Source organism: Heliangelus exortis, chromosome 3, assembly GCF_036169615.1.
Source record: "Heliangelus exortis chromosome 3, bHelExo1.hap1, whole genome shotgun sequence".
Lineage (NCBI taxonomy): Eukaryota > Metazoa > Chordata > Aves > Apodiformes > Trochilidae > Heliangelus > Heliangelus exortis.
Window position 1 is genome coordinate 5,089,538 of NC_092424.1, and position 8,208 is coordinate 5,097,745.

The 8,208-nt window shown below is 40.5% G+C and overlaps 1 long non-coding RNA gene across 1 annotated transcript; it reads left to right on the forward strand.

Annotated features, from left to right (window-relative positions):
• Window positions 1–221: 221 nt before the first annotated feature.
• On the forward strand, window positions 222–7,979 carry LOC139793983 (uncharacterized). Its single transcript, XR_011724900.1, has 4 exons — window positions 222–444; window positions 538–687; window positions 4,547–4,697; window positions 7,641–7,979. It is a non-coding gene; the product is annotated as an uncharacterized lncRNA (long non-coding RNA).
• The last annotated feature ends 229 nt before the right edge of the window (window positions 7,980–8,208 follow it).

An 8,208-nucleotide genomic window follows, 5' to 3' on the forward strand; every position in this document is an offset into this window, starting at 1 on the left:
ATATGCTGTCCTTTCTCCCTGCCCAGAGTTCAGCTTAGATCTTTGATGTTGCTGTAGTGTGAGCAGTCCAGTCACTGAGGGCTTGCTAGATAAAGGAAAGTAGCTGAGATTCTGCAAATTTGGGGCCCAGGAGAAAACACAAAGAACAGGACTATTCATTCCCCTCCCTGTTTTGAATATTAATTGAATAATTCAAAAGTCTCTTAAGTCCTGTTCCGTGGCAGACAGCATTAATCAATATTTTACTAAGCTTTTTTATGGTCTGTTACCTTCCAGACTAAAAGTGATTTTTGTTCCTTGTGTTAGATGCCACTTATGCTGCCTGAGAAATGATAGCAACAGTCAGAGGAATAAAAGGTTGGGTTTCTCCATGCCTGATGGAGGAAGGTAGGTGTGGTAGGAAGCAGAGAGTTGAAACATCAGGTGTACCTACCAGTAGTCTAGGTAAGGCAAAGACATACACTGGGCATACATTACCTGTGATTTAAGCTATTTTGAGTGCATAATTCCTGAGTGTGTTTGGATAATCTCTTCCAGGCTATTTCCAGGCACAGGTTATTCACCCCAAGGGAATCCTCTTCTGCTCCACAAGTGTCCTGCAATGATCAGGTGCCTTCTTGACTCAGTTGTTAGGGAAATGAATATGCATCTCCTTCAATGGCTCCTGAAATGTTTAAGGAAGAAATGGTAATAGCAATTCTACACACCACTGTACTTCTCATAAAATTAATTTTCTCACTGTAGAAGCCCTGAAATTATTCACATTGCTGTTCTTGATAGTGGAAACTTCCATCACCAGGGCCCTGATTCCTTCTGGTTTGTGATGCAGCTCCTTGATGGCTCCTTGGGGCTTTGGGGCTAGGATAGAGCAGCCTGGTTTACCCACAAGAACTGGTTGTATGACAAATGTCTGTGGACAAGGGAATCACCTTGTCTTATTTTTTATTCTACCTTAGCCAATCTTGACCCACTGAAAGCAAATCTTTTAGGTGCCTTTTTAGTTTTGGGATTTTTTTTTACCATGGTTGCTCTTTTCTGGTTAAGCAAATTCCTCTGGTTTATAGAACCAGACTAGCAATAACTATTATTATTTATAGAAGCAGACAATCATTGCTATCATTAATATAGAATCTTTCCTAGTGATATTTATAGCTAGGAGACCTGAAGTCTAATCAGCTAAGACCTCATTGGTTGCATAAGAAATTTTTTTAACACCTGTAGTTCTTCCTATATTTCAGATAACTTGAAGAAGCACATGAATCTTTGATAAAACATTTCCAGCTGCTCCCCATTCTTAATAGGTCTTGTCTTTTGTGATTTGTATTCTGACCATGATATTTCTCATAAATTATACTCATAGTTTTGTTCATTGTGTTAAGACTTTCAGCTCCTCCTCATCCTTACTGTGGTTTTATACAATCATCTAAGATTAGTTTCATTCACTCTTCTCTCTCCCTGCTTTTTACTGTGACCATACATATAAATAAATGTCTCCCCTTATTTTTAGGTACATGTCCAGGTTGCCTTATTATTTCCCTGTGTGCCTTTGTCAACTGCCCCATTCAATCCTTATTTAAAATCTTTTCAACTAGGTTAAGAAATCAACATGCTGGATGGAGTCATTGTCTAACAGCATTCCTTGGTAGGATTGTCCCCAGAGGTCTCAAGTATCAAAGAGTTAAAATCTCTGTATCTAATGTTAACAGTTCAGTGACCTCTCCCATGCCACTTCCAACAATAATTAACTGTGCCATTTCAAGGAAGATTTAAAAAATGTGCCTGGGTAATTGGATTGGATCGATGCTGCCAATTTAGTTCACATTTGGGGTTATAAAGTTCAAGTACTTCAGGAGGTCTACACATTTTTTAAAAGCTCAGTTGGACATAAGCTTCTGAAAACTTATATTTTATTAAAATAAACGCTGTCATTTTCCTTTGTGACATGTTTAATGCTTTGAAAATGTAACACTGAAAAGCATCTTCTAAACCAGCTTCACTTTTCTGCAGTTTTCAGTGCCATGAGCAAAGTGGTAGCTCCAGGCAGCACAAACTGGAGATGAGACCCTGGTTCTTGGGGCATTTGATCTTGGGCAAGTCCCTTAACTTCTTTGTAGCTCACACTGTAGTTCTGGTCTGTAAGATGAGCACAACAATTTCATTCTGGGGAGCATTTGGAGAGCTGTGATCCAAGACAGGTGTTTCAGTGGTAAACAACAGCTACAGCAGAGTTGAGGCATTAACTTGACACACAAAGAGGATTTCTAACTCTCAGCTTGGGAACTGCTGCTGTACAGGCTTCTCTTTCAAAGCATGGGTGCCTTGCAAGTTAAACTTTAACTTGGGTAAGGAACAATTCCAATAACAACTGACTGCAATGCTTTAACCAGTAATTGCCACATTAGGGAAATAGTCAGACGAAGTCTGTTGTTTTTTCAAGATTCAAATGATTGCTCAGAGCTATTAAAACTTTGCATTGATTTCCCATTTAATACAAGAGATGCTGTCACGTTGTTCTCCTCCACCCTAAATTCCTGAGGACACAAGGTATTTTCTTTTGTCTGAATGAAAGGACTGTTCACAATTACACCTCTGCATTGCCATGTTGCTCCTTGTTTATGAGGAAGCAGTGAATATGCAAATCATTCCTTAAAGAGGAATGATGCTTATTGGCCCAGCTGTCAGGGTAAGCTCCTCAAGCAGTTCTTCTCAGTAGCATTGTCTCTTGGAACTGCTCCATCTTCAATTTGGAGATAGGATCAATTAATGTGAAACATAAGGATGATGAAGAAGAGCTCTACTCCCATCAGCTCAGACTTAGGCATCTGTCCATACAGAAATAGGTACCTGCTGTGAACTGGAAAAAGAGTGAGCTCTGGATGGGCCTCTGGAGGCTGTGTTGATGGTGTAGAAAGCCTTGGCTCATAACTGAGCTACAGCAATTGGATGCCTAAAGCTAAACTGCAAATCACATCTCTCTCAAGTATAGACTGTGCAGCAGCACGTTGCAGAGCTAGCAGGAGAAATGGGTCATTGCTGCCAGCAGTCACCACCACAGGATCTGCATGCTTTAGAGGTATGGCTGAGATGTGAGGAGTCAATAATATTAAAAGAAAAAAAGAGTGGTTTAAAGCCTCCAGCTTCCAATTCCAGAGGAAAGCAGTTGGTGGAAGAACTGGGGAGGAGCTACACAGCAGTGTTATGCCAAGGGTTACTTCTTTAAAGAAACCAAAATGCAGTTCTCTGCCACCTGGAAAAGCTGAGAAAGTCTTTTCTACAAAGTCCCTACTGATTGTCATCTCTTTTTTAAATTTCTTTTGAGCACTCAGCCTCCAGTGTCAAAGTACCTGCATCCTGCCTGATGTTTTGCTGCACAAGAGGTGGGATGTTTGCAGGCAGCCAGGGACCTATGGGAAATTCCAGCCAGTCCCTTTTGTTGCAGTGACACTGCTTTTAGTTATTTCTAGAAGCAGAGCAGGTTAGGACTTTTAAATAATACTTATTTTTGAGTAAAGAAAAGCAAAACTGTCAAAGCCAAGATTTTTTTATCAAAAATGTCTTTGTGATAGATGGCTTATCCTTGGTTTGTCTATGGGATCCAAAAAATTTCCCATCACTGAGAGATTCCAAGCCTCTTTATTAAGCTGGAGGTTTTCTAAAGGAATACTTTGTATTTGCCTTATGTTTATTTCATCTGTTACCTTGGATTTCTTACATTAGAAGTGATTTTCCTATTCTTGGAATATTTTGAAGTAAAGTTCATCACACAAGAGTGTGAAATTGATAGAGATCAAAAGCTCTGAGTCTTTTCACACAAGACAGAGGAATTCCCAAGAGAAGTCTTCTACTTCAAAAGAAAGTATTTTGGATAAGATGCTAAAAATGAATTTCTTAATGTTTTTTTCTTAAGGGTAGAAGCACAGCACTCAAATCCTGGCCAGACTCCAGCATCCTTTTTAATTCCCTACTGGTCTCCAAAACAGATTCTTCTCACTCTAAACTACAGTAAAAAGTTGATAGCTGAGATACTGCAAGAATAACTGAGTGCATTTCAGCAATAACTGACAAAGGCATTTGTCTTAGAATTTTAAACAATGTTATAAATGCCTTTTGAAAAGTGCTAAGGAAGCCTGAGATGTTCCTGATTTGATGATGCTTCAGTTGCTCACTGCTTGATGTGCTGGGTGTGCTCATTTTGACCAGCAAGTATGCTCATTTTCATAAGACCTACCATAATTAACTTTCAGATGTAATTTGAATCATCATGTGATGAGGAGATGAGAAATAGTAAATGAGAAGTGATCTGGTATACTTAAAACCAACCAGTAGAGATGAAGTTTGCCCACTGGCACTTTTAGCAGTAGATTAACTTGCTGGGAGACTCAAGTGGAAATCAAGATTAATCTGTTTTCCTTGGTGAGCCTTGGAGACTGTCCAAGTTATGACAACTGCACTTGCTGGCATGTAGAAATGCTGGGGCTTTGTGAGCAAAAAAACCCCTAAATTCAACCCAAAAACCCAACACTTCAGCATAGTTTCTTTCTTATAGGCTTGTGGACAAAGCTGAAAGGAAGATGCCTGTATTAGTGTGTGCAGCTGCTTCCTTGAACTTGAAATACCCAAATAAATGCTTTCCCTTCAACTGCTTTTTTTGGTGGCTATTTAAAAAAATCACTTGGTACCCAAGGCAGAAAATGGAGGTAAATGGAGGTAAATTTTCCCCATTCTCTTTCCCCATACTGATAGTGGGTACAGCAGTGGAGTGCAGCTGGTTTCTATTCAAAGATAATATATTGTTGCTCACTGTGAAGTCAGGAGCAGCAACAAGAGCTGAGCAAAGGGCTGTCTTTGCTCATGGAAAAATAAGAATCATCTTGCAGTTTATTTTAGCAATATCTAGACCACTGCCCCTGCTGCTCCAGGTAATCATCTACCTGAGCATTTCACTGTAAAGTAAGAATCCTGACAAGAAAGTTGTATCAGGGATTGCATACAGTGGTCTAGCAAAACTAAAAAGTTGAAGGAAGCAAGAATCCCTTCACCCAGCATGATGAATCTGCAGGATGATGTGGGTGAAGCAATGTGGCAGGATTATTAATTATCCCACCTTTGCAAGTAGGATAATTAAGCAAACTAGGATTGCCTTGCAAACCTACTAGAACTAATGCCTCAGAAATGAAGGTAATGGGGGGTAATTATATCTGAGCTTCCTTAATACTTCCTTCACTGCAATCACAGCTGGCTGAGCCACTTCATTTGTGGGTTGAGAAGAGGTTGTAGGGTGACTAAAAAAGTGGATGTATAATACAGTCTGTCAGGGAATCAGTTTTTCTGTCTTGCTCCTTTGATTCTCTTTTAAAACTTTCTGAGTAAGACTCTGTGCAGTTAATCCCCTTGAGAGAATTGAGAGGAAAGATGCCAGTCCCTAAATGCAAGATGCAGAAATGCTTCTGGGGATGAATTAGTATGGAAATTCTTGTTTCGAAATACTTTTAAACTCCCTCCTAGGGAATTCAAGTTAGTTTGTTTTCCTGAAATAAATTAATTAAATAATAGAAGCATAAAAATGCTGCAAATGTAGTCTTGCAGCTCCAAAAAGTGCCTTCAAGTGCCTTTTATATCTGCATAAAGGTCAGAAGCTTCCTTGAAGGTGTGCTTGGACTCTGAGAACATGAGACTAATAATTAAGGTTAGAAGTTTGGCAGTCTTGGCAGTGCTGTGCAGATGCAAAAAAAAAGCAGGACCAGGACCCTGAGAAGCAGTGATGTATTTCATAGAATCATAGAACTGGCTGGGTTGGAAGGGACCTCAGAGCTCATCAAGTCCAACCCTTGATCCACTCCCGCTGCAGTTCCCAGCCCATGGCACTGAGTGCCACATCCAGGCTCTTTTGAAATATCTCCAGGGATGGAGAATCCACCCCTTCCCTGGGCAGCCCATTCCAATGGCTGATCACCCTCTCCGTAAAGAAATTCTTTCTAATGTCCAACCTAAACCTCCCCTGGCACAACTTGAGACCTCTTGTGCCCTCTTGTCTTGCTGAGAGTTGCCTGGGAAAAGAGCCCAACCCCCCCTGGCTCCAACCTCCTTTCAGGGAGTTGGAGAGAGTGATGAGGTCTCCCCTGAGCCTCCTCTTCTCCAGGCTGAACACCCCCAGCTCCCTCAGCCCTTCCTCACAGGACTTGTGCTGGATCCCTTCCCAGCCTCCTTGCTCTTCTCTGGACCTGCTCCAGCACCTCAATCTCCTTCCTGAGCTGAGGGGCCCAGAACTGGACACAGGACTCAAGCTGTGGCCTCCCCAGGGCTGAGCACAGGGGCAGAATCCCTTCCCTGGACCTGCTGGCCACGCTGTTCCTGAGCCAGGCCAGGATGCCATTGGCCTTCTTGGCTACCTGGGCACACTGCTGGCTCATGGTCACCTTCCTTCCATTTCCCCACTTTTCATCTCTTGTCCAAGCTCAGTGAGCCAATTTTCCTTGCAGCATCTGCTTACTCTGTCCCAATCTGCCAGTTTGGTTGGAGAGCCCCCTCCTCTCCCAAGGGAGATGCTGGATGGCAGCAGCCAGGGCTGGGAATGCAGAGAAATCACCCTGGGTCCTCGCCCCACCAGGTTGGGTCCTCTACAGGTATTTCACTTCATCACTTGCAAAAAAAAAAATAAAAAATAATAGCCTGGCATAGTAAATAAATGTGTAGCTTGTTTTCTCAGATGTTGTTGAGGCAAAATACTTGCAAAAGCCTGGGAAAAGCACACATTCAAATGAGCAGCTGAGTTGCTTGCTGTTATTTTTCACCTGGAGAGACTTGGCCCACGTGAGTGCAGTTGTACAGGTGGAAGCACCTACACAGGGCATAATTCCATGGCAAAAAAAATAATGCTTTTTGGCAGTGTTGCAAACTGTTCTTCTTCCTTAAGAGCCTGTTATTTTATAAACACTTGTGTTATTGTAGGTTGCTTGTGCTTTTAAAAGATCATCAGGGGGACTCAGCAGCAACAAGTCCTGGTGAGAAAAAGGAGAGAAAGCAAAGATTAGATGGCTATTTGATATCTGAAGGAGTTTAACATTGTAAGGTGTTAAGTTTGGGTGCAAATTTGTGATGTGTGATCTCAAGGGATTGAAGAAAAAAAATGTGGGTAATCGTGTGAATCCAAAATTATTTTCAGCTGCTGAATTATTGAGAAGGTGGCTTGACTGTTGCTAAGTTCCTTGTGCCCACTAGATGTCCCCAATGGATTCTCTTCCAAGTCCAACCCCTGCTGCCTTTGCTGAAGAGATTTGGATTAATTGGAAGGTTTGTGAACATTTGTGAGTCTCGATAAATGGGGAGGTAGGAGATGAAACCATGGCAGGCAGAGGGGAGTTGAACAGAAAAAAGAAAAAAAGAAAAAAAAGAAGAAGAAGAAAAAGAAAGAAGAAAAAAAGAAGAGAAAGAAAAAGAAGGAAAAAAAAGAAAAAAAAGAAAAAGAAAAAATAAAAAAAGAAAAAGAAAATAGAAGAAAAAAGAAAAAAGAAAGAAAAAAAGAAAAAAGAAGAAGAAAATGAAAAAAGTAGAAGAAAAAAAAAGCAATATTATATTGTTTCAAATAAAGATGTGACCTTTTTACTGATTCTGCTTTATGGACTCTTCCATCTCTTCCCCAGGACTTTCAGCAATGAACAGAATGTTAAGGGTGATTTCCTGCCCAGTGGGATTTTCACTGTTGCTGTACCCAGGGTTGGGTGAGGATGTTCCCTGGCTGCAGATGTGACAGGGAGGAAGCTTCACAGCTGAAGAAGAGGATGGTGCAGTACAGATTGGGGTTCCTAAATAGCCAAGCTCCAGGTTCCTTTAGCCTTAACTGCATCCTCCAGAGTGGCTGGAGGAGTTTCCATGAAATTTAATTTTCCAACGAGTTCCCTTTAATTTAAAGAGAAGCAGCATTATGCTTAAGGGGAGTTAAAGAGCTTTTAAATGTGGGCAGGAATATTCAATCTTAAGTATTTTTATTTCGAGGACCAAAGAGAAAGAAGAAAATGGCATAATTGGTATGTTTCATAATTTTTACAGATTTTTTTCTTTTACTTTTTTCCTTTTTTTTTTTTTTTTTCTATTTTTTTTTCTTTCTTCTTTTTTCTTTTCTTTTTTTCTCCTTTTTTTTTCTTTTCTTTTTTTTCTTTCTTTCTTTTTTTTTTTTTTTTTTTTTTAGTAAAGTAGTAAGAGATCATCTTG